The sequence below is a fragment of the Panthera onca genome, chromosome A3, assembly GCF_046562875.1.
Source record: "Panthera onca isolate mPanOnc1 chromosome A3, mPanOnc1 haplotype 2, whole genome shotgun sequence".
NCBI lineage: Eukaryota > Metazoa > Chordata > Mammalia > Carnivora > Felidae > Panthera > Panthera onca.
In genome coordinates, this window is record NC_138341.1 from 117,007,499 (window position 1) to 117,032,566 (window position 25,068).

At 45.7% G+C, this 25,068-nt stretch overlaps 1 long non-coding RNA gene across 1 annotated transcript; it reads right to left on the minus strand.

Moving 5' to 3' along the window:
* Positions 1–1,258: 1,258 nt before the first annotated feature.
* On the minus strand, positions 1,259–10,885 carry LOC132667819 (uncharacterized). The gene is made up of 3 exons (XR_009605384.2): positions 10,816–10,885; positions 9,942–10,047; positions 1,259–1,688 (listed from the first exon to the last, which is right to left on the minus strand). It is a non-coding gene; the product is annotated as an uncharacterized LOC132667819 (long non-coding RNA).
* Positions 10,886–25,068: the final 14,183 nt, after the last annotated feature.

Sequence of the window (25,068 nt, forward strand, 5' to 3'; positions counted from 1 at the left end):
TTCACCTTATTTATTTTCTAGTTTCTTTTTTTCTTGTTTTCCCTGATGTCCCTGGCACCCAGTACAGTGCCTGGCATACAGTAGACATTAATAATTGTTAAACAAATGAACAAGTTAATTGAGCACTTACTCTGGGCCAGGCACTGTGCTAAAGCACTTTACATACATTGTCTCATTTAATTTGCATTAATTAAGTCTGTGACATAGGGTACTATTACGATCTTCCTTTTATAGATGAGAGGCTATGCCACTTGTCTGTTATCAGGAAGAATTAGGATTCTAACCCACTTCATCTGACTTTAGAGCTCCCTGGGAAGGCACTATAGAGGATTTAGAGGCCTGAGCACACACCAGCCTTCAGCCACCCACAGTTTAGACTAGAAGGTGGGAAATGAAAAGACTTCTTTTTTGAAGGGCTTCCTATTTCAGATCAGACCAGAGTTTCTAGGTTTTCACTGCTCAGCCAGGTGGCAGATTCAGGGCATGGGTCAGGACTCAGGATTATGCAGAGTGGGGCAAGCCAAATGCTCCAATTTCATTCTGAGCATCCTCGGTGGGGCCGGGGGACTGGCCCGGAGACCCCAGACAAGACTCTGAGCTAGACCGCATTCTGACCGCTGACTCCATCATGTCTTTCTACCTGTCTCAAATCAAGGATGAGACAAGGAGAAAAAGTAAAAATAATGAGCCTTCCTGGCACTTCTCCTTGGGAAACATCACATGTCAGGCCTGTGACACAGAACATGTTTGTTAGGCCAAAGGCTCCAAGCTCATTAGTGGGGAATGGTGCTGAGCAGCAAGCCACCCACACAACTCTCTCAGGAAACAAACACAGTGCAGTACCCATCCCTCCCGGGCCTGGGCATGCACAGTTCCACCATTATCAACATCAGCACACATCTGCACTGAAGGTCGGGTTGGCCGCAGGGCCCCAGGAAATGGATTGTGTGTAGGTGTGTCCCAGAGAGGCTGCTCATAATCCTCATAGTTACCATCCTTTACTTGCATTTGAGGTTTGCTTCTGCCCTAGTACAGAGTTCTCTAACTTGAGTCATTCCCTAATCAGCTTAACAACTTCCTCCATACCCCTGTACCATCAATACCAGTTTTGACTTAATACCTCTCTGTGAATTGACGCACTTAATACAATCATCACTACATTAGCCTTGTCCTCAGTGCTATTTGTGAAATCACCAATTTGACATGCTGGTTATATGTTTTCCGAAGTCTGGTAATGTAAACCTACAACTCTTCAAAAAATGTTCATCTGGGTTCCACTTGAAATCATCTCGGTACAACCAAGATGCAAGACAATTAGTTTCAAAGAGACTCAAGAGACAACCTGAAAGAGCCCCCAATGGCCAAAGCTAGAACAATTTGAGGAAGAAAAGAAATAACATAGTACTGGATTATAGCCCAAAATATAAACTAAATATCCACGAGTCCATACTGATGTAAATAAATGACTGAATAAATAAATAAATTGGGGAGAATAGATAAATCTTCCTTAGGGGCGCCTGGGTGGCGCAGTTGGTTAAGCGTCCGACTTCAGCCAGGTCACGATCTCGCGGTCCGTGAGTTCGAGCCCTGCGTCAGGCTCTGGGCTGATGGCTCGGAGCCTGGAGCCTGCTTCCGATTCTGTGTCTCCCTCTCTCTCTGCTCCTCCACCGTTCATGCTCTGCCTCTCTCTGTCCCAAAAATAAAAAAAAAAAAAAAACGTTGAAAAAAGATTTTTTTAAATCTTCCTTATAGAAGAATTCCAAATAATTTATCCCTTCCAGGCTGTGGACCTTAATTCCTCCCTTGAGTGTGGGCTGCACTTAGTGACTTGCTCCCAAAGAGTAGAAAGAGAGGAAAACCAAGTAACTTCACAAGGGAGAAATTTGCTAAACACTACCTTGGCCAGGTACTAAAGGTGATCAAGTCATGTTGACAGCATGTATCCCTCACATGTCACGAGAAGTACATTACCTCGGTGGTATCCTTCACCAAAACCTATAACCCCAGGTGAACCAGAGAAGTCCAAATTGAGGGGAACTCTATAAAACACCTCACCAGTACTCCTCTGACAAAACTGACAAGGTCATCAAAAAGAAGGAAAGTCTGAGAAGCTGTTCTAGGTCAGAGAAGACCCAGAAGACATATCGACTAAATGTAGTATCTTGGATGGGACCCTGGAACAAACATGGATGTTAGTGGAAAAGCTAGTGACATCCAAGGAAAGTGTAGAGTTTAGTTCATAGGAAGGTACCAAGGTTGGTTTCTTAGCTGTGACAAATGCACCACAGTCATTTAAGATGTTAACAATATGGGAGACTGAGGGAGGGGTATATGGAAACTCCGTGCTCTGGGAAATCTCTGTAGTCTGTAAATCAAAGATTTACATTTATTTTCTGTAAATATAAAGGTTTGTTTAAAATAATAAGTTTCTTTAACAAAAGAGATGGGTGAACTAGTTTGGAGCATGAATTTTAAGTCATGCAGATCTGTGTATTTTTTTTCCTGTGTCTGCTAGAACTAATTTCACCAAGCAAGTAGCTTAAAACAATAGAAATGTATTCTCTCATCATTCTAGAGGCCAGAAGTTCAACATTAGTCTTACTGGGCTAAAATTAAGGTGTTGAGAGGGCCATGCTCCCTCCATAGGCTCTTCTACCTTCTGGTGGCTGTATCACTTCAGTCTCTGCCTCCACAGTTGCACTGGCTTGTCATGTTCTCTGTGTGTCTGTCTAATCTCCTTCTGCTATTTGTGATGGTATCTAGTGCCCACTAGGATAATCTTGGATGACCTCCTCATCTCAACATCCTTAATCACATCTGCAAAGATCTTTGTCCCAAATAAGGTAACATCTATAGGTTCTAGGGATTAGGTCCCTATATCTTTGGGTGGCCATTATTCAGCCTACTACAGCCTGGCTGTGTGAGATTTAGAACTTCTGTAGTATCAATAAGCCTCCTCAAAAATGTAAAATAACAAACTATATAATTATTTTTAAAATGTTCATCTGGGATCCACCTGAAATCATCTTAGTGATGGTTGGCTTGGGACCCAAGCCACACTTTGTCAAATTGGCGCAAGAGACTGGTCTCAGAAGTCAGAGAGACCTAAATTCTAAATCTGGCTCCATCATGTACAAGCTTGTGACCTCGGGTAAGTCAGCACACTCCTTGAAGGGCATTCTCATCTCCTGTACAAGAGGGATGCTAAGCCCTGCCTCAGAGGAAAGCTGTCAGAATTCATAGATCATGGAGCAGATGTACATTAGATGTTCAGTCAACCTCCTGTTTGTTCTCCCTCCACCTTATAACGTTACAGCTCACAAAATACTTCCTACATACGTGTTTGATCTCCACAAAATTTCACCCTGTGAAATAAAGCCAAAATTTCCTTCCTGTTATACAGACGGAGAAACTGAGACTTGATGTGAAATGACTTAGCCAATGGCACCCAACTAGAAGACTAGAGACAGCAGGTGTCTGAGAACACAAAGGGCAGGAGCCAAGAGGCAGTGCCTCTTTTAGATGGGGCTGATTTGCCAACTTGTTCACTTGACTTGTTTTCATGACTTTCATTACCTTTCTAGCCCTGGTATGCATTTGAATTTATGACCCATGATGTATTTCTAACTCCTGGCCCACGCTGCTGGAATTTGATAAAATCTATGGACTTGAAGCTTTGAAGCGATGCTCACAGCCCCTTGGTCTGGACTTCTCTGACTAAAAGGCTTTCTCTTCTCAGGACTGGATGAGACAGACTCATAGTTTGTCCCCTGGTTTGGCCAGGTTCCTGGTTTTGATAGCTCCTTATTCTGAGTCCTTGAAGCAGAGACTCAAGCAGGACCTTCATGCTGCAGGGCCCAGCATAGGGTTGGGTGTCCTGTAGGGGACCAGGGGGGGCTGCTGAAGGGAACTCATGCTCTGCCATGCGAGATCACACAGAGGGGGCCAGAGGATGTGTTGAGGGTCTAGGAGGTAAGACTGCCTGGGTTTCTATCCTGGTTCCCCCACCTGGTTCCGCCACAGCCTGCTTACCCTGGTCACCAAACGCACTCGCTGCCCCCAACCGGCCTGGGAGCTCCACCTCAGGGGCACAGGGGCTCCGGGGGCTGGGGCAGAGAGCCGCATCTTGTCCGCGGCTGCCATGGCAACGCCTGGAGGCTGAGAGGTGGAGGAGGGGCGGGTCCACGGCCCGGCCGGGAACGAGGCCCCGCCCCCACCCTGAACAGGGCTCGGGGCCTCGGGTCCGGTGATTCCGCGGCAGTTGTGGCGTTCTGGTTGATTCCAACAGCCTGACAAGCCGCATTGGACTGACCGACTGTGTCACACTAACCACAGACGCCATCACTGCCTGATAATCCGTCTGTCTGGCTGTGTCTGACTGAACGCAGATTCCGTGGGTGCCTGACGGACCGAGGCCGTGTGATCTGTCCGCCTGACCACAGCTGACTGACTGACTGCCCTACCTGGCTGATGGCATCTGGGTCCGACAGGGCGTGTCTCACTGAGTCCATCTAACTGCGTTTGGCTGCCCAGCCCCCATCTGTGCTCAACAAGCTGTATCTGACTGACCGAGGCCCTCTGTGTCTGACTGACCCGCTTTCCGACTGATCTGTCTGCCGGGTGGTTTGACCACATCTCTGCTAAGCCTCCTGAGAGCGGCCGGCCGAGTGTGACTAGGCCTGGGCCTGACGCTCCTGCCGGGGCCCCTTCCCTGGCTGGCTGCAGGAGACTCGCTGACCACCCTGACCGCGTGGGGCCTCACTACAGCCTTGTGTGTGGCGGAGCCCGCCTGGCTGGGCACCGGGAAGGTTGGTTCAGTCCGCCTGATGTGTGGGCTGACCGCATCTGTCAGGCTGTGCGGCTGAGTTTGCATGGCTGGCTGGCTGGCTCTGGCTGACCGTCTGTGCCTCAGGGGCTGGGGCTCTGGGTGATGGAGTCTGCCAGACTGTCCCTCCCTGTCCGTCTGTCTGACTTGGCTTGACTGAGAGCGGCTGTGTCTGACTCCACCTGCCCGCTGCCGGGCTGGCTGACCTCCCTGGCATTCAACAAGAGTTGAGTTACACGGCCTGCCCGCTGTGCAACTGACCAGCCCACTCTGACTGCCTTGGCCCCTGAGATGCTCTCCCTAATGGCCACCTTCACTCCAGCTGTCCAATCAGTGGCTTCGGACATGTTGCTTGTCCAGGGGCCTGGGACCTAGACATTTTCAGCCACAAGTCTGGGCTTTGGGGATGGGTGGGAAGGTCTAAAGCAGGGGCACTGCTGGGGGATTGGATCCCAGGACAGAGGCCCGGTGGGGGAGCCAGGCAGCAGAAGCAGGACTCAAGGCCAGGTAGAGAGGCAGGTGGAAGAAACTATGGGGGTCCTCAAGGCCCCTGAGCTCAGGCATCTAATTCTGTAACAGAGTCAGCACCTTGAGGAGTCCTTCTGGTGTTTGGGTGTCTCCGGGCAACAACGCGTGACCCTGAAAACTTTGTCTATGTTTGTGAGGTATCTCTGTCTGTGCTTCACTGCTCTGCAGAAGGGGACTCTCGCAGACCTTAGACTTCCTCCTGACTTTAAATCTTTCTCATAGTTTGTGTGTGTGTGTGTGTGTGTGTGTGTGTATGGACCAGCCACATCAACCACATGGGATGGAAAGAGAGGCTGTGTACCAGAATAAAGGGGAAGGAAACATAGGGGATTAGATTAGAGGGAATGATATATTTTTTTTAAAAAAGTAAGCATGTCAATTGCGTGGGTGTGCTATGATTTATAGTTATTGTTATTAATAATAATAAATGAGAGCATTGGGCTAGCTTATCTTGATGGAGCTCTAGCATTCTAAGATGCTGCCTTTCCATTAATAACAAAGGCCTGGCTGCCTCATTGATTTCATTATAAGCAAAATGAGGAATGGGAGGAAATAAACGGCGCCATTCCCAAGGGCTCTGTCTTAGTCAGCTTGGGCTGCTATAGCAAAATGCCGTAGACTGGGGGGTTAAAAAACTTTTATTTCTCAAAGTTTTGGAAGCTGGAAAGTCCAAGATCAAGGTACAGGCTGACTTTGCTCCTGGTGAGGCCCTTTTCCTGGCCTGCAGACAGCTGTCTTTTTGCATTGTCATCACATAGTAGAGAAAAAGAGAGCTATGGTCTCTTCTATGTGAATTCTCTTCTTCTTATAAGGACACCAATCCTATCATGGGGGGGCTCCACCCTCATAACGTCCTTCAAACCTAATTACCTCCCAAAGGCTCCACCTCCAAATACCGTCACCTTGCTAGTTAGGTCATCTAGAGGACTGGGGCTCTGTGTAGGGACTCTTTCATAATACCATAGGCCTAAGCTTTCTGATGTTCTGCTTTCACCCCATCCCTGCTCTGCTCAGAAAATGTCATGACTTCTCAACCTGGCTGTTAAGACTCATTGTGGTTTAGCTTTCAACCAAACTTCCTGACTTTATTTCCCACCTTCTCCTATGTGAATTCTCTACTCTTGCTGGATAGGTCTTTTCATTGACCCCAATATATGAATTTGGGGAGGACATTCAGTTCCTTGCAGACTCTCACAACATGAAGTTGGCTCTCAGCCAGTGTGGGCAGTGGGGCTTCCCCAGGCAGGGGCTGCAACAAGTGGCATGGAGCATTTGTACATCATTTATTTACTCGTTCATTTGACAAGTATTTATTGAGTACAAGTGAGTACCAGACATTGTGCTGGGCTCTCACCCTCCTCTCATGGAACTTAGATTTATGCCTCTCAACTCTGATCCTGTCAAGGCCAAGTGCTGGGTTCCAACTGCATTCTTTTTGGACAACCTGAACAGCTGAAGGTGAGAGAGCTGGTATAGTGTGGTGGTTCTTAAAGAGTGATCCCCCTGGAACTTGTTAGAAATGCAAATTCCTGGGTCCCACCATAGATGAACTGAATCAGAAACTCTCACGGTGAGGTACAGTGATCTGTGATCTATGTTTTAGCAAACCCCCAGATGATGGTAATGTGTGATAAAGTTTGAGAAGCACTAATGGAACAATTGAGTTTATTGGCTCTGGTGTCAAACTGACCATGTTGGAATCTCAATTCTCCTGCATAAGAGCTGTGTGATTTTGAGCAAGTCAATGAATCTTTCTGTGCCTCGCTTTTCTCATTTGCATGATCAATATAATTATAATTGCTTTAAATTATTGTTGTGAGTATAAAGTCATATAAAGAGCTTAGCACATAATGTATGTTCAGGATATTCACTGATGCATTGTTTAGAATAGAAAAGAAACATATATCCATAGGGGGCTAATTTAGTAAATCATGATCTGCCATACAAAGAATGAGGCAGCTCTTTATATACTCGTATGAAAAGATCTTCAGAATTTCCAAGTTAAAAAAAACAAGGTACAGAAGTATGTCCAGTATGCTCCCATCTGTGTAAAAAAAAAGAATCTTCACAGAATCTTTATCTATGTATAGATTATTTCTGAAAGAAGACTCAGGAAACTGGTGACAGTGGGAAAAGAGATGGATGGCTGAAAATAGGGGAAGGAGGGAAATTTATTTTTACTATGCATGTATCTTTTTATGACTTAAAATTTGCAATATGTATATGCACGTCCTATTCACAAAAATGAAGTTTAAAAAAGAGTGGGGTGTACTCAGCATAGTGCCTGGCAGCGGCGGTAGTGATGATGGCCATTCCACAGCTCTGTGCAGATGATTCATTGCGGAAATGCAGCCCAGAGATAGCTGGCATGTGGCCACAGCCTCTCCTCTCCTCTCCTCTCCTCCTTTAATTGTATGTAGCCCCTGTCGCCCTGTCAGGGAATCTTTGCATTTAGAGATGCAAAGCGTCTTCAGGATTCTCTGGTGTAACCCTTTTATTTTAAGATGAGGAAACCAAGGCCCAGAGAGAGGCCATAACCAGCCCAAGGTCATCTAGAGGACTGGAGCTCGATGTAGGGACTCTTTCATAATACCATAAGCCTAAGCTTTCTGATACTCTGCTTTCACCCCATCCCTGCTCTGCTCAGAAACTTCCATGACTCCTCACTTGGCTGTTAAGATTCATCATGGTTTAACTTTCAACCAAACTTTCCGACTTTATTTCCCACCTTCTCCTATGTGAATTCTCTCCCCTTGCTGGATAGGTCTCTTCATAAACCCCAAATGCTCCTGATTTCCAGACACCACAACTTGTCAGTGCTGTGCTGCCTGCCTGAAATGCATTTCTCCTTCCTGTTTGTGGAGATCCTACCTACGCATGAAGGCAGAATCCCACCTAAATTGCACTTCCTTTAGGAAGTCTTCCCTGATTACCCAAGCTCAAAGAGCTCTCACCTTCTCCTGGACTAATTTAAAAATTTCTTGTAAAACTTGTGCTTCTTTTTTTTTTATTAAAAAAAATTTAATGTATATTTATTTTTGAGAGAGGGAGAGAGAGAGAGAGAGAGAGAAAGAGACCAAGTGTGAATGGGAGAGGGGCAGAGAGAGAGGGAGACACAGAATCCAAAGCAGGCTCCAGGCTCTGAGCTGTCAGCACAGAGCCTGATGTGGGGCTTGAACCCACAAACCTTGAGATCATGACCTGAGCCGAAAATGGAGATTTAACTGACTGAGCCACCCAGGCGCCCCAAACTTGGGCTTCTTAAGAGGGGGAATAGGATGCTCCTTGAGCAATGGGAAGTGGACTAGGATAGAGCCAGTTTCTCATCCTGACTCTCCATTTCTGGAGAAAATTGGGCAAATGACCTTGACCCTCGTTGTCTCAGGGAAGCATTGGGTGAGGACACCACTGAGCCCTCATGAAACCAGAATCCTGTCTGCAGGAATGAACTGCTAGGCCTGTTTCTACCCTGATGTTTACTTGGCCTAGAGGCCCAGCATGATGAAACACGGCCCTGTTGCCGAGCACCTTGGGAGGCCTTCCCTCCAGGGTCCCTCTGTGCTCAGACAGTGGCCCTTTGTGGAGCAGAGGAGCAGGACTGAAAGTGGAGCCTCTGCAACACACCCTCCCCATCCCCCCACCTCCAGCCACCTCCACTGGCAGCCATGGACCATCCTGTGTCTGGGTGGCCTCTGTTTGAAATCCATGGCTGGCGGCTGGCAGAGTGAGGTAGAGTCTCTAGGAGGCCAGCTAGGCTGGGAGGGTGAGAAAGGGTCTTGTCTAAGGGATCATCTCTTAACTCACTAGAGGCTGCTTATAATGGAGCTCCCCAAAGAGGAGACTGGTCACACTACAGGCCAGATTGACACTTTCAGCATCCTGCCACCGCCAAATATGCTCCTAGTAGAATTAGGGCTGGACCCTCTGATGTGGTCTGTTAGGGGTCTTTGGTTGGGGGCAGAGTGGGAAGGGGAGATTGGGAATCCTTAGATGTAATCCCAAACCTGGTGGGGTAGAGATGGGTGGGAGGGACTAGTGACTACAGGGAGGAAGGTAGTGTAGTATGTGTGAAAGGGTCCCCACCATTCTGGGGGTGTGGGATGGGAGGCCTAGGACTCCAGTTCCTGCTGAGCCACTAACTTGTTGGATGAAATTGGCTAGTGCTTCCCTTTTCTGTGCCTCTGTTTCCCTAGCTGTGCCTCATTTTCCCAGCTGCAAAAATTATGGAGGCAGAGTAGATGGATATCAAGAGTTTTTGTAGTTCTGACTTTTCATAATTCTGTAATCACAGGGAGGAAAGGGAAGATCTGGGGGTGGGTTGGAGGTGGGTAACTGACACAATGCTCTCCATTGATTCACCAGCAGTCGCTAGGCAGCCTTTTCTCTGCCTCCAGGAACCCCTCCACCCTGTTTCCCCTCTCTCCTTTCCACCTGACTTTGAGGCCTTCTTGTAATGAGATCTAGAAACTGTTTGATTTAAATTTGTCTTATTCCATCTTATCCCCAGAGGAGGGGACTGTGCACAGAGCAGGAAGGGGGTCAGGAAACAAAAGGGAGAGGAGAATTAAGAGGTAAGAGTAGGGGGTACCTGAGTGGCTCAGTTGATTGAGTGTCCAATTCTTGATCTCAGCTCTGGTCTTGATTTCAGATTCGTGAGTTCAAGCCCATGTTGCATGCCACGCTGGGTGTGAAGCCTACTTAAAAAAAAAAAAAAAAGGTAAGAGTGGGATGGAGGGAAGTATCAGAAGAGAGCTCAGCAATTGCTGAGTGGAAGAAAAAGGGAAGGGAGAGATGGTGAAAGAGGGGGAGTAGAAAGGAAAGAGATAAAAGAGAGAGAGAAAAAGGAGGCTGATGTGAGATGGGGAAAGGGAAGGTATGAATGGAAGAGAAAAACAGGAAGAGACCATGAGAGAAGACCACAGCCTGGGCCAACACACACACATGGGGACATCTCTGGACAACAAACAGTTCAGTCTGGCTGGAGCTAAGAGTGTGTGGGTAGCAGGGGCACAACATTAGAACTGGATTGAGAAGGTCTTGAATGCCAGGCTAATGACTTTGGTCTTTATATTTACTATTTTCTGTTGCCCAAATCCCCTGTGATAGACTAGGTGAGGCCCAAGGATGTTTTTCATTCATCCGTCCATTCAATAAGGGACGATGTCTTATCCAGCTCTATATCCCCAGAGCATAGAACTATGTCTGCATAGAAGAGGTAGTCAGGGAATGCCTGTTAAAATTGAGCACTTGAAAAGAAGTGGAGCACTTGGAGAAAGCGGGGCTGAGGCAATCTTGCAGAAAATATAAGAATAACCATAGTACAAGCTAGAAAGTGCTAGGCAGCCCAGAAGAGTTCAGATAAGAGTTATGACAGATCAGAGGAGAGTGAGACAGCCTGCCTGCTATCCACAGCAAAAGAATCCCAGAGAAGATTGTTTGGGGGCTCAGCTTTGGTCACATACCTAGCCTGGAATTAATCCATGTGGTCAGGTAGATAGATTCTATTGGAGGATACAGGGTTCTATGAATGAGGGGAAAAGCAGAATTCTCCAAAGGAAGGTGGGCGGGGTGGGAGGTGGGGGGAGGGGAGTGATTATTACCCGATGAAAGGAATTTAGAACTGGGCACAGCTGCCACAGTCCGATGTTGTGGGGAAAGGTGAGGCATGAACAGGGAGCAGTGAGTAGGGTAAAGTTTGCCGTAAGATTGGCAGGAGCTGGAAGTAGAAATAGAGGCATACCACGGAGGGCCTCAGATACCAAGCTGAGGAGTTTGGACTTGTCTCTTGAGCTGGAGAGGGCCCTTGCTGGAACTGTGCTTTGGGAGAATTAACCAGACCACTGAGGTATAGAATGGACTGGAGGCCAGGAGAACAGCCACTAATGGGAAATTATTACAGTACATTCTCTGATAAAACCCATGTGCAAGATCCTTCACTCACATTGGTGTGCTATACATTGTAACTTGGTTTCAGGTTTTTGTTCTGCCCATTTTAAGTCAGAGAGCTGCAAAAGCCAGAAGTCATACCTCTGCCAAAAGGGACTGTCCTTTCCTTCTCCCAGGGCCGCAACCAGTTCACCTGGGGGAAAGATGCTCCAGAGATTTACAAAGGCAGGTGAACGTTTGTAACGTGTTCAATCTTTGCAAATCGGTGGACAGTTTCTAGCCAGATTTCTGTAGTATGGTGGGACCTGTAGCCCCTGTCTTCGGACCTGGCATTTGATGAGAGTAGCACCTCCAAGCAATCTTAACAAGTGGCTTCATGCTCCTGTTTTTGAGCTGGGGGTGGCCCATGCCTGTAGCCCAGAGTGAAATATCTTTCCCAAGTATCTCTACAAAAGAGGATGCCATAACATGGCCTAGTGTGGAGCATATGACTTTGGAGTCAGACATCCTTGGCCTTGGGTCTTGGCTGTGCCACGTCTTAGCTCTAGAACTTTGAGTGAATTATGTAAGTGACCTGGACCCTTCTTTCCTTGTATGTAAAATGGGGGTAGTAATACCACCCATACAGAGTCACTAAAAAAGTACTTGGCACAATGCCATACAAGCCACACGCACTGGGCAAGTGTGAATTCCTGTTCATTTTTTTAGTAACAGAGCTAGGTACTGTTAGAGCTGGAGGGGTCTCAGAAATTACTGGTCCCATCCTCTTACCTCACAGTGGTGAGAGAATTCCTGATTTTTAATCTAGGTCTGTCCTGTTGCAATGTCTGCTGATTCTGTCTTCATTAGAAGCAGGAACTGACATCCCTCCCTGCCCTTCACTACATAAATCCTTCATGAGTTCTATACCTGCCCATAAAATGATATTTTGACTCCTGCATTTTTTTCCAAGAACATTTACCCATCGTTTGCTTCTTGATCTGCCAAAGGTATGATCAATTAGTGTGCCATACTCAAAGTGATAGAAATATGTGGGAGGATTATATTAGCAACACAGTAGGCAAATCCTAAATGAATCCAGCAATCCTGGAATATCTGAAGAAAATTGATCATAATTGTTACTGGATAAGTTAAAAAAATAAATACAGTTATCCATATTTTTTTACTCTGCTTTTTATTATTTTTTTGGAATACAGATTGTTATTTTTATTGTGACAAAATATATGGACCCTAAAATTTACTATTTTAACTGATTTAGGACACTGTTCTGTGACATTTAAGTACATTCACAATGTTGTATAACCATCACCACTATTTCCAGTACTTTTTCATCCACCCAAACAGAAATTCTGTACCCATTAAATAATAACTACTTCCCTCTCAGTCCCTGGTAACCTCTATTATACTTTTTGTCTCTGTTAATTTGCCCATTCTAGATATTTCATATAAGTGGAATCACGTAATATTTATCCTGTTGTACCTATCTGGCTTCTTTCTCTTAGCACAATGTTTTCTGGGGTCATCCATGTTGTAACATGTATCAGAATTTCATTCTTTTTAATGGCTGAATAATAATCCCTTGTATGGATACACCGCATGTTGTTTGTCCATTTGTCTATTGATGGTCACTTGGGTTGTTTCCACCTTTTGCCTACTGTGAGTAATGCTGCAAGAACATTAGCTTACAAGTAACTATCCATGGGGTGCCTTGGTGGCTCAGTTGGTTAAGTGCCTGACTCTGGATTTCAGCTCAGGTCATGATCTCACAGTTCGTGAGTTCAAGCCCTGCATTGGGCTCTGTAATGACAGTGCAGAGCCTGCTTGGGATTCTCTCTTTCCCTTTCTCTCTGCCCCTCCCTTCTTGTGCTCTCTCTCTCTTCTCTATAAATGAATAAATAAATAAATAAATAAATAACCCCCACAAGTAACTATTAGTATTTTATCCAATCTATAATGAATGGAACTGTAGTAGGCTGGATAATGCCCCCCGCCCCCCAAGTCTCCCTCCAAGATATCAGCTTCTAATCTCTGGAACCTGTTTATTTACATGGCAAAGATTTTGCAGATGTGATTAAGTTAAGGGTCTTGAGATGGGGAGATTGTCCTGAATTATGAGGGTGGGCCCTGAATGAAATCCTTATAAGAGATAGACACAGGGAGACTTGACTGTCACTGCAAAGGAAAAGGAAATGTGACCACAGAGGCAGAGTTTTCAATGATGCAGTCACAAGCCAAGGAGTGCTCACAGCCACCAGGAACTGGCAGAGGCAGGGACAGATCCTCCTCTGTATCCTCTGATGGAGCTGGGCCCAATGCTACTGATTTAGGATTTCAGGCTTCCAGAAATGTGGGAGAATAAATATGTGTTGTTTTAAGCCACTAAGATTGTGGTGATTTGTTACAACAGCCATAGGAAACTGATACAAGAACTGATAGAAATAATGGGTATATACTAAAATATCACAAGGCTAAAAATTGTCAGAAGAATCAAATGTTTTTTGGACAGAATTTAGATCTGTGGGATCTAACCTGAGAAAATTAGACTCTCAAAGTGGCAGAAACCATAACCAAGAAATATTTCATATGGATGAAGAATTGACCAATTTACCTCTCTAGTCAAGTTTTGATGGAAAATAAATGATCTCAGTGAAAATAATTTCATTAAAATAAAAATGGGAAAATGTTGGAAACAGTTTGTGCCACAATCGGTCAAGGAATTAAATTGGCTTAATGGAATTTACCTCAGGAGAACAAAATTGCCTTGAACATTCATTGATGTTGATATAATCCTAAATACAATGTTTGTATTCATAAATAGAGTAAAACATCCTTGGGGTCAAAATATTTTATGTTCCTTTTCCTCGTATCTCTGAGCTTGACTGATTTTCAGAAAATAAAAGCCAGAATATTTCTTCTATGTAAGATGGGCCTATGGTTATAGAATCTAGCATGTCCTAGAGGCGAGAAACTCTAGAGATGGCTCTTGAGTAGAATCATTTCACATCCTAGGAAACGTAGGTCAGAAAAACAAAGGATAGTCTAAAATCATGTAGCAAATAAGATTTTCCCTTCAACTATCAAGCTCCTCCCTCCAATGTCAATTTCTGACAGCTTCTCAATAGCAATTTGGCTTTTGTGTGAGGGAGAAGATTTGGAAGTCCACTGAAAACCTTCCATATTTCAGAGCTGCTTTGGGCTGACACCATGAACTGATTGAGTCCACTCTGAGATTTGTGTTGGCCTCTAAGTGGGACCCGAGCATGTCCTCCATGACCTCTGCCATGACCCTCTAAGACAGGTCTAATCTTTCCGGGAAACATCTGCAGCACACCCCTACTGGTCTTCTGTTTCGTATATGTGCTGCCGAAGCGAGCACTACTGGTCTTCTGTTTCTACTCCTACCAGTCCATCCTCCACACAAGGCATTAAATGGTCTTTCTTTATTAAATACTAAATTTAACAGTTGTTACAAAATAATTCGGATACACCAAAAAGCATGGTGCATATCATTTCATACCCATTAAGTTGGCTATAATAAAAAAGAAAGACAATAACAAGTGTCGGTGAGGATGTGGAGAAATTGAACCTTCAAATATTGCTGGTAGGTTGTAAAATCATGAAGCTGCTTTGGAAGTTCTTCAATAAGTTAAGTATAGTTACCACATGACCCAGCAATTGCACTCCCAGCTATATATCCAAGAGAAATGAAAGCATAAGTTCATACACAAACTTGCACATAAAAGTTCATAGTATCATTATTCATAACAGCCAAGTGGAAACAACCCAAATGTACATCACCTGATAAATCAATAAACAAAAATGTAGTATCTACATACAATGGACTATAATTCAGCCATAAAAGGAATAACATACTGGTTCATGCTACAACATGGGTAAATCTTGAAAACATTATGCTAAGTGAAAGAAGCCAGCCACAAAAGACCACATGCTGAATGATCCATTTATATGAATGCATAAAAAGAGAAAGTGGATTAGTAGTTGCCAGGCTAGTAGGAGGGGGGAATGGGGAGTGACTGCTAATGGACATGAGGTTTCTTTGGAGTGATGAAAATGTACTGGAATTACAGGAGTGATTGTTGCATAATCTTGTGAATAAACAAAAACCCAGTAAATTATACACTTAAAAATGATGAATTTTATGGTATGTTAATTATATCTTGAGACAAATTATAGTGCATGGTAGTGTACACTCATGTGCATACTACCCAGCTTAAGAAATGAACTGTTACAGACAAAATTGCAGCTTCCTGTGTACCTCTCCTAGAGCCCATTCCCTCCCTTTCTACCCAGAGGTATCCACTATCCTACAGTTTATCCTGGTGTTTATCATGGTAATAAACACCTTTATTTTTAAAAATTTTTTTTAATGTTTATTTCTGAGACAGAGAGAGACAGAGCACGAGTGGGGGAAGGGCAGAGAGAGAGGAAGACACAGAATCCGACGCAGACTCCAGGCTCCGAGCTGTCAGCACAGAGTCGGGCACGGGGCTTGAACTCACAAAGTGTGAGCTCGTGACCTGAGCTGATGTCGGTCACTCAACCAACTGAGCCACCCAGGTGCCCCAATAAATGTCTTTAAAAGTTTTACTACAAGTATCCCTAAACAATATATATCATTGCTTTGTATATTTTAAAGCTTTATATAAGTTGTATCCTTTACAATATGCTTTTTTTTCTACCAACATTATGTTTTTGAGAATTATCCATATTAATTTTATGTGTCAATTTGACTGGGCCACAGAGTGCCCAGATATTTAGTTAAATATTATTCTAGGTGTGTCTATGAGAATGTTTCTGGATGAGATTAACATTTGAATCAGTAGACTGAGTAAAGCAGATTGCCCTCCCCAGTGTGAGCAGGCTTCATCCAGTCCATTGAAGACCCGAATGGAACAAAAAGGCAGAGTAAGGGAGAATTTGTTCTGTCTGCCTGGATGTCTTCTGGCTGGGACACTGTTCTTCTCCAGACTGGAACTTAACACCACTGGCTCTCGTGGGTTTCCAGCTTGCCACCTGCAGATCTTGGGACTTCTCAGCCCAACCACGTGAGCCAATTTCTTATTATCTATCTATCTATCTATCTATCTATCCCCTATTGGTTCTGTTTCTGTGAGAACACAGACTAATATAATTTGTGGTTTTTGTGTCTTGTTTAAGAAAGCCTTCCCCACCCTGAGGTCCTAAGAATGGTCTTTTGTTGCTTCTAAAGATTTAAAAGTTTTGCTTTTCAAATTTAGGCCTTTAATCCAACAGATAGTTATTTTTGTGTATGCCATGAGGTAGGAATCCAATTTTATTTTTTTCCAAACGAATAACCAATTGTTCAGTATCATTTTTAAAGTAATCCATCTGTATTAGTTTCCTAGGGCTGTCATAACAAATTACCACAAACCGGTGGCTTAAAACAACAGGAATTTATTCTCTCGCAGTTTGGGAGGCTGGAGTCCAAATCAAGATGTCAGCAGGGTGGGCATCCATCTTTCTGCTGGAGACTTTAAGGGAGCAAACACCCCATGCCTTTATCCTAGCTTCTGGCGATTGCCTGCAGTCCTCGGAGGTTCTCTGACTCATAGACATATCACTGTATTCTCTGCGTCCACCTGCACGTTGCCACCTCCTCTGTGCGTCTGTATATCTTCTCTTCTTATAAGGACACCAGTCATTGGATTTGGGGCCCATTATAAATCCAGGATCAGTTAATCTTTAGATCCCTAACTAATCACATCTACAGCTACCCTATATCCAAAAAAAAAAAAAAAAAAAAAGGTCATATTCTGAGGTTCTGGGTGCATGAATTTGGGGAGGGGGAACACTTTTCAACCCACCACAACATCCTCTGCTCTTCTTTTGTAAATGTCATGTCTGTCCTCTATCAAATTTCTATATCTGTGTGGGCGGAGTGATCATTTTATAATGCCATTTCAAGTCCTTGATGAAATGGTTATACACTTTGCCTGAAATAATCCTCACAATAGTCCACAAGGTAGATACTACTAAAATCACCCATGTTGTAGGGAGCGTACTAGGTAGCATTTGCTACATCATGCTGTGATAGCAAACAGTCCCCAAATCTCAGTGTCTTACACAACAACAAAGTTTCTTCCCTCGCATTAAACATCAGTAGCTGTAGTGTGGCTGTAGGTGGTTGGAACTTTGTCCTATGGGTCTTTTCACTTTCAAATTTGGGCTGAGGGCACAGACCCTATCCAGGACATGCCATTCCAATGGCAGAGATAAAATAGTATGATTTTATTTTTTATTTATTTATTTTTTATTTATTTTTTTCCAACTTTTTTTTTTTTTTAATTTTTATTTTTGGGACAGAGAGAGACAGAGCATGAACGGGGGAGGGGCAGAGAGAGAGAGGGAGACACAGAATCGGAAACAAGCTCCAGGCTCCGAGCCATCAGCCCAGAGCTTGACACGGGGCTCAAACTCACGGACCGCGAGATCGTGACCTGGCTGAAGTCGGACGCTTAACCGACTGCGCCACCCAGGCGCCCCAAAATAGTATGATTTTAGAATGAAACATCCAATGGCTCTTCAAATTTCTACTTAGAACTGGCATATAATCTCTCCCACCCATATTTCACTGGCCAAAGTAGGTCATGTGGTCAAGCCTGGCATGGAAATGTACTCCTTCCTCTGGAGGGTACTCAAGTCACAAATCAACTGGCTAGAATGCATAATCTTACAAGAAGGGGGAAAGCAAATAATGGGAATAATAATATCTCTACCAAAGGTATTAAGTAAACTTGTCCAAGGTCAAACAGCTGAGAAGGGACAAAGGCAGATTCAAACCCAGATTGTCTTTCTCCAAAGCCATAGTGCACTCTGTGGCTCCCTATTGCCTGCTAGATGGAGTCCAAATGTATCTAAGCATTAGGGCTTCTGCATATGCATTCCTGCAGCCTGGAGTTCCCCTCTGCCACTTCTGCATGTTCAACTCACTCTTTAAGACTCCACTCTAACCTCAACTCCTTTGCTAGTTTCTCTCCTTGGAATTAATCACCATGTGCCCCCCATCACTCTTTATAAGTATATATTACTTTGTACTCACATTTGTACTCACTCTGAAGCATGGGGATGCACTCTTATTTGTCCTGTGTCCCCACTGCCCCCTCTGCCCCCTGGGGGCAGAGCCTTACCCCCTCTGCCCCCTGGGGCTTGTGTGGTGTTTCCTAAATTTTTGCAGCATTCAGAGAGGAGATGAGTTGGGGGCACAGCCTGCAACTGGGCTGTCCTCCTGGGGATGAGAGCACTTGGCCTACTTTTCCACCCCTGTAAACTAAGCTTAGCACCTGGTGCTCCGGTGACTGGCAATTCAGCTCCGTGTGACTCACCCTGTAAGCCTTCACCCTGTCACCTCAAGGCCCTGGGCTGGGGTGTGTGTGCTGGTGGTGTGTGTGTGGAGGGAGGAGGTGGAATTAACTTTTGCCTTTCAAAAATGCTTCCCTTTCCCTGCCCCAGAAAAAGGACCAGTAAAAGTCCTTCTCTTAAGTGGGCTGGGCAAGTCCCTACCCATCAGACCTAGGAAGATTGGGGAGGCCCTGCAAGGTACAGAAGAAGGAGGGAAGTGCTGCTGGGTCAGAGGAGAGGAACAGAGAAGTGGAAAGAACATTGAACTGCACATTGAAAGATTTTACTAACTTGTCAGAGTGATTTAACTTAACCTCTCTGAGCTTCAGTTTTCCCTGCCCTAAACTGGAGACCATACTGATTTTGCCCTCCTCCCCAGGTTGTTACAAAATTATATAGTAAAATGCTGGAAGCTTTTGAGAACGCAGCCTTGGATGCACACACTTGTATTGGAATCCTCCTCATAAGCTGTGCGACTGTGGGGAAATCATTTCTTTCCACGAGCCATAGTATCCCTGCCTATAAAATGGGGATAATAATTATAGCTTCCTTCCAAGGTGAGAAAATTCTGTAACATGCTCGGCATATAGTGCCCAATATTACTGGCTGTTTTCATAAGAGATGATTTAAGGAAAAGACCACATCAGGTGTTTGCAAACATTAAAAGAAGGGAGACAGAGTCTAACTTTTCCTAGAACTGGCTGCTTCCTTTAGCCAAGTATGGGGTGTGGCTCAAAGGAATGAGGAAATAGTTCATAAGGTGACAACACAGAGACCTGTTTGTCTTCACAGAACTTAGGGGAGGGGTAGAGTTGTTAGCTGGCCCTCCCCAAAGACTGGAGGACCTTGTCTCCAACTCCCACCCCTACAGATGCAGGCCTTTGACTTCTTGTCCTCTCCTACCAATCTCTTCACTGGGGAAGCTGCCTTTGTAATAATAATAACAATAGTAATGAGAACAATGGTATTGTTACTTTGAAGCTTGTAAAGGCTGATACATTATCCCAGTTATCTTTCGTAATCTCTCTCCCATAAAAAGAATCCAGAATTAGAAGGGACTTGGGGATTTTTCTGCATTTCAGAGATAGGAAAACAAATCCAGAGAAGGGAAGGGATTTACCCCAGAGCACACAATAAGTTAAAGGCAGAGGGAGGACTAGAACCTGCAGTGCCTGACTCCCAGTAGAGGGTCAATGCTCCTTTCGTGACATAGCTGTCCTTGGTTTTCCGTTCTGACAGCCCCCTTGTCTCCTCTCGTATCTCCTGGACCACTGCAGTGGTTCCTAACTGGTCCTCCCAGCCTCTGGTCCCTCCATGTTGGTTTGTTCTGTACATACAGCCCAATAGCTGTCTGGAAGCACAGCCTTGATCTTGTTTTTTCCCTCCTAATAGAACTTGCCCATTTTTCAGCTTGAGTGGTCGGTCACCTGGTTCCTAGTTCAGCTTCCAAATGAAGACCCAGTCTCTTTTCTGACAGAAAGTAAATAAATTTTTGCTGATTAGATTGAGAATGAGGGCTGGCTTTGCTACTTACATTATGTGTTGGCATTTTCTCTTCTTTTCCAAAAAGTTTTTATTTAGGGGTGCCTGGGTGGCTCAGTCGGTTAAGCATCTGATTCTGGATTTCAGCTTAGGTCATGGTCTCAAGATTGTGAGATGGAACCCCGAATCAGGTTCCACGCTGAGTGTAAAGTCTGCTTTGGATTCTCTCTCTCCCTCTCTCTCTGCCCCTTCTCCTGGTCATGCTTGCCTGCTCTCTCTCTCTCTCTTTCAAAATAAATAAACATTAAACAAAATACACTACACAGATCTCTTTTTTAAAAAGTTTTTATTTATGGGGCACCTGGGTGGCTCAGTCAGTTAAGCATCTGACTTCGGCTCAGGTCATGGTCTCGGGGTTCATGGGTTTGAGCCCCGTGTCGGGCTCTGTACTGACAGCTCAGAGCCTAGAGCCTGCTTCGGGTTCTGTGTCTCCCTCTCGCTCTCTGCCCCTCCCCCACTTGCGCTCTGTCTCCCTCTTTCTCTTTCTCAAAAATAAACATTAAAAAAATTTCAAAAAAGTATTTAAATTCCAGTTGGTTAGCATACTGTATAATATTAGGTTCAGGTGTACAATATAGTAATTCAACACCTCTGTACATCACCTGGTGCTCATCACAAGTGCACTCCTTAATCACCATCACCTGTTTTACTCATCCCTTCACCCACCTCCCCTCTGGTAACCATTACTTTTTGTTCTCTATAGTTATGAGTCTGTTTCTTGTTTTGCTTCTCTCTCCCTCTCTTTTTTCCCCTTTGCTCGTTTATTTTGTTTCTTAAATTCCACCTATGAGTGAAATCACATGGTATTTATCTTTCTCTGACTTATTTCTCTTAGTGTAATACTGTCTATAGCTCCATCTGTGTCGTTGCAGATGACAAGATTTCATTCATTTTTATGGCTGAGTAATATTCCATTGTGTATACATGCCACATCTTCTATCCATTCATTCTATTGATGGCACTTGGGCTGCTTCCATAATTTGGCTATTGTAGGTAGTGCGGCTATAAACATTGGGGTGCACGTATCCTTCAAACTAGTATTTTTGTATTCTTTGGGTAAATACCTAGTTGTGTGATTTCTGGTTCATGGGGGTAGTTTTATTTTTAACTTTTTGAGGAAACTCCATACTGTTTTTCACAGTGGCTGCACCAGTTTACATTCCCACCAACAGTGCAAGTAAGAGGACTCCCTTTTCTCCACATCCTAGCCAGCACCTGCTGTTTTTTGTGTCATTGATTTTAACCATTCTGACAGCTGTGAGGTGATAGCTCATTGTACTTTTGATTTGCCTTTCCCTGATAAGTGATATTGAGCATCTTTTCATGTGTCTGGTGGCCACGTGGATGTGAAGACCCAATCTCTTTTAATACATTTATTGTTAGGGAGTCAATAAATGACTTCCAAGGTCATTGGGTCCCAGTGACTCCCAAGGTCATTGTTTCATTCTCGGATAGCTGTGATGGTTAGTGCATTCTTTATAGTGAGCTGAAATTGTCCTCCCTGATGTCTACCCACTAGAGCTGAGTGGGATTCTTTCACATCCATTCAGTCAGCAAATTTGTAGTCAGTGTGTAATATGGGCCAGGTTCTCGGTAGACTGGATGCCCAGAGGAACAGAAAGAGAAATTAGACATAGATCCTTCCCTCAGATAATGTGGCCTAGGGGTTTGCAGAATTTTTTTTGTTTATTAGACCTGAATAATAGGAAATTATTATTCCCCTTTCTGTGTGACAACCCTTCAGAGGCTTGGAGATAGCCACTATATCCACCCTATGCTTTCCCTTCTCAAGGCTATTGTAAGTCAGTCATCACACACAACATGGGATCCAGGTCCTCAGCATTCTTGTCTCCTCCTCTAGACATGTTCTCATGTGACAGTGTTGCCCTCAGAATGTGGGTCCCAGAGCTGAGCCCCATGGCCCAGACGTGATCTGCCCAGGGCAGCACCTGGCTGGTCTGACCTCTGGTTTCTGTTGATACAGTATTATCATGTTCACTTTCCCCCTCTTCCTTCTTTTCTTCCCTCCTTCTCTCCCTTCCTCCCTTCCTTTCTTTTTTACAGCTACATTGCACTGTTGAACTTGAGGTCAACTCAAACCTTTAAGTCATTTTCACTGGAACTCTTCTTTTGTTTTTGTTTTTTTTTTTTTTAATTTTTTTTTTTTTTTTTGGGACAGAGAGAGACAGAGCATGAACGGGGGAGGGGCAGAGAGAGAGGGAGACACAGAATCGGAAACAGGCTCCAGGCTCCGAGCCATCAGCCCAGAGCCTGACGCGGGGCTCGAACTCACGGACCGTGAGATCGTGACCTGGCTGAAGTCGGACGCTTAACCGACTGCGCCACCCAGGCGCCCCTCTTCTTTTGTTTTTTTAATGTTTATTTATTTTGAGAGAGAGAGAGACAGAGAGAGGGGGGAGAGAGCACAGAGTGGGGGAGGGCAGAGATAGAGGGAGAGAGAGATTTTCAAGCAGGCTTTGAGCTCTCAGAGCAGAGCCCTACGTGAGGCTCAGTCTCACAAACTGTGAGATCATGCCCTGAGTTGAAATCAAGAGTCGGTCTCTCCACTGACAGAACCACCCAGGTGCCACTCACTGGAACTCTTCTTAATCTAGATTCTTTATATCTTGTACTTTGGGCACTTGATCATTTGGAACTGTACAGTCCAATATGGCAGTCACTAACCCCATGTGGCTAGTTAAATTTTAAGTACTAAAAATTAAATATTAAAATTTCAGTTTCTCAGTTGTACTAGCCATATTTCAAGTGCTCTACAGCCACTGGTAGCTACAGATTTAGGACATTTCCATCATCGCAGAAAGTTCTGTGGGACTGCTTTGGCTTGAACCAAAGGGCAGGAATTTACATTTGTTCTGTGCGGCACCTCATCTTGTTGGTTCCAGCACAGCCCCAAGGCTGCTGAGATCTTCTGGAAACTAATTTTGGTTTACAGAGTGTTTGCCCTTCCAGCTTCATGCCAGCAGCAGATCTGATAAGCATTTCATCCCTTCCTTTGCTTCATCTGAAGCCACTGATAAAAATGCCAGCAGAGCAGAGAGGGCTGCAAGTGAGCCCCGCACGTGGCACTCAGCACTCTGGCCCCATGTGGCAGTCGTGCAGTAGTTTAACAGATGAGGCCTCCATACCAGGCTTTGCGTGCTGTGCCCTGAGTACACACAGGGAGACGGACGGCAGCAAGTTAAAGAGGGTTCTGCTGTGGTGGGCGCTCTAATAGTTCACATGCCTTTGTCTCACAACTGGGACTGCTTCTGTCTGGTGTACGGTGGTTAAAAACGCAGGCTTGGGAATCAGCTTCCTGGATTTGAATCCTGGCTCTGCCACTTCATCAAACTATGTACTGTCTTTGTGTTTCAGTTTCCTACTGTAGAAAGAGGGGATAAGAAGAGCCTCTTTCTCACAGTGTTATTGCGTGATTAAATGAGTTAGTGCAAGCAAAGCTCTTAAAACAGTGCCTGGAACGTAGTAAGTGCTCCAAACATGCCGGTTATCATTAGTTCTTATTATTAATTATAATTTTCTCCTCCTGGACAAGACGTGCTTGGTCTTGCTTTGGGGCCTTGGCTCCCTCAGTTCTGCTCTTAGTTTGTGGAAATTCTTTGGAGTGCAAACTAAGCCCCCCTCCTTGATTTTTTAGGTTCTCAGCTGCTTGTTTGGCATTTAGTTTCCTATGCTGGAGGAAAGGACCATAGTGAAGAACTTGAATAATGGTTGGGCTTTATCTTAGCTGTGCTGCCTGGTGGAGAGACCTAGGACAGGCCGCTCATCTGCAAAATGGGGATAAGCACAGCTGCCACATAGGACTATAGGCTAAGGGAGACAAAGGAGGTGAAAGCTTCTGCACATAATAGGCCTTTACCTTCGTTTTGACTTTCAGTAAAACCCACGAAATACATAACACTTGCTTCTTTCCCCTGGCTCTGCTTTATTTAGTATCTAACAAAGGAGGACAGGCTCATTACTCCTTGTACTTCTGGAGGGCCTGGCCTTGTCCCAGGAGCCCTCAGTTTCTTCATCTGTGGAATGGACCCCCCATCTTCTCCCCGCTGCTATCTTGCTGAACTTGCGTTAATTCCTCCCTCCCCAAACCTCAGTCTATACTCCAAGTAGGACCTGAAGGAGCGCCTATAAGGGCTAGAGGTTATAATCCTAATTTAGAAAAGCTCCTTACTCTGGTCGTGCCAGAGCCTGTGGAGGGTGAGCGTTGGGGTCAGGGGCCAGTTCTTGGGAGGGCCCCAGAGAGTCCAGAGGTAATGCCACCTGGGAGAGGGCTGGAAGGCGCTGCGCGATCTTCCGCAAGCTCCGGCGGCGGAAACAATGGACGGGTGGTGGGGAGGCTGGTGGGCGTCGGCCAGGTCCCGGCTGGAGGTAGAGGAGGCCGGCGAGCGGGACGCCGGGCCGTGGGGTTAGCCCGGGGCACCGGGCCGGGAGCCGAGGCGTCTTAGCTACGGAAAACCCAGGCCGGCGTTGCCGAGGCCCAGGGAGGAGGTGGGGGCGGGGCGCGAGCCCACCGGGCCGGGACGGGGAGGGCGAAGAGGCCCGGGTGGGGTCGGTCTCCTCTCCGTCGCCCCGCCGCTCGGCCCCGGCCTCTGAGCTCCGCGGCGGCTCAGGTAGACGCCGGGCGCAGGGCCCACGTGGGGAAGCGGGCGGCGGGCTACGGACGCCAGGAGGGCTCGCGGGGCTCAGCCCCCTCCCCTCCCCTCCCCGGGGGCCGGCGCGGCTCCTCCCGACGCGCGGCCCCGGCTCCGGCGGCTCCGGCGGCTGCGGCGCTCCCCGGCTGCTCGCCGTTCGGCGCCGCTGCTCGCTAGCTCGTGGGCGGCTGCTGGGGAGGCCGGGATCGCCGCCGCCGCCTCCTCGGGGGCAGCCGGCCGGGGCGGGGCGGAGGGGGA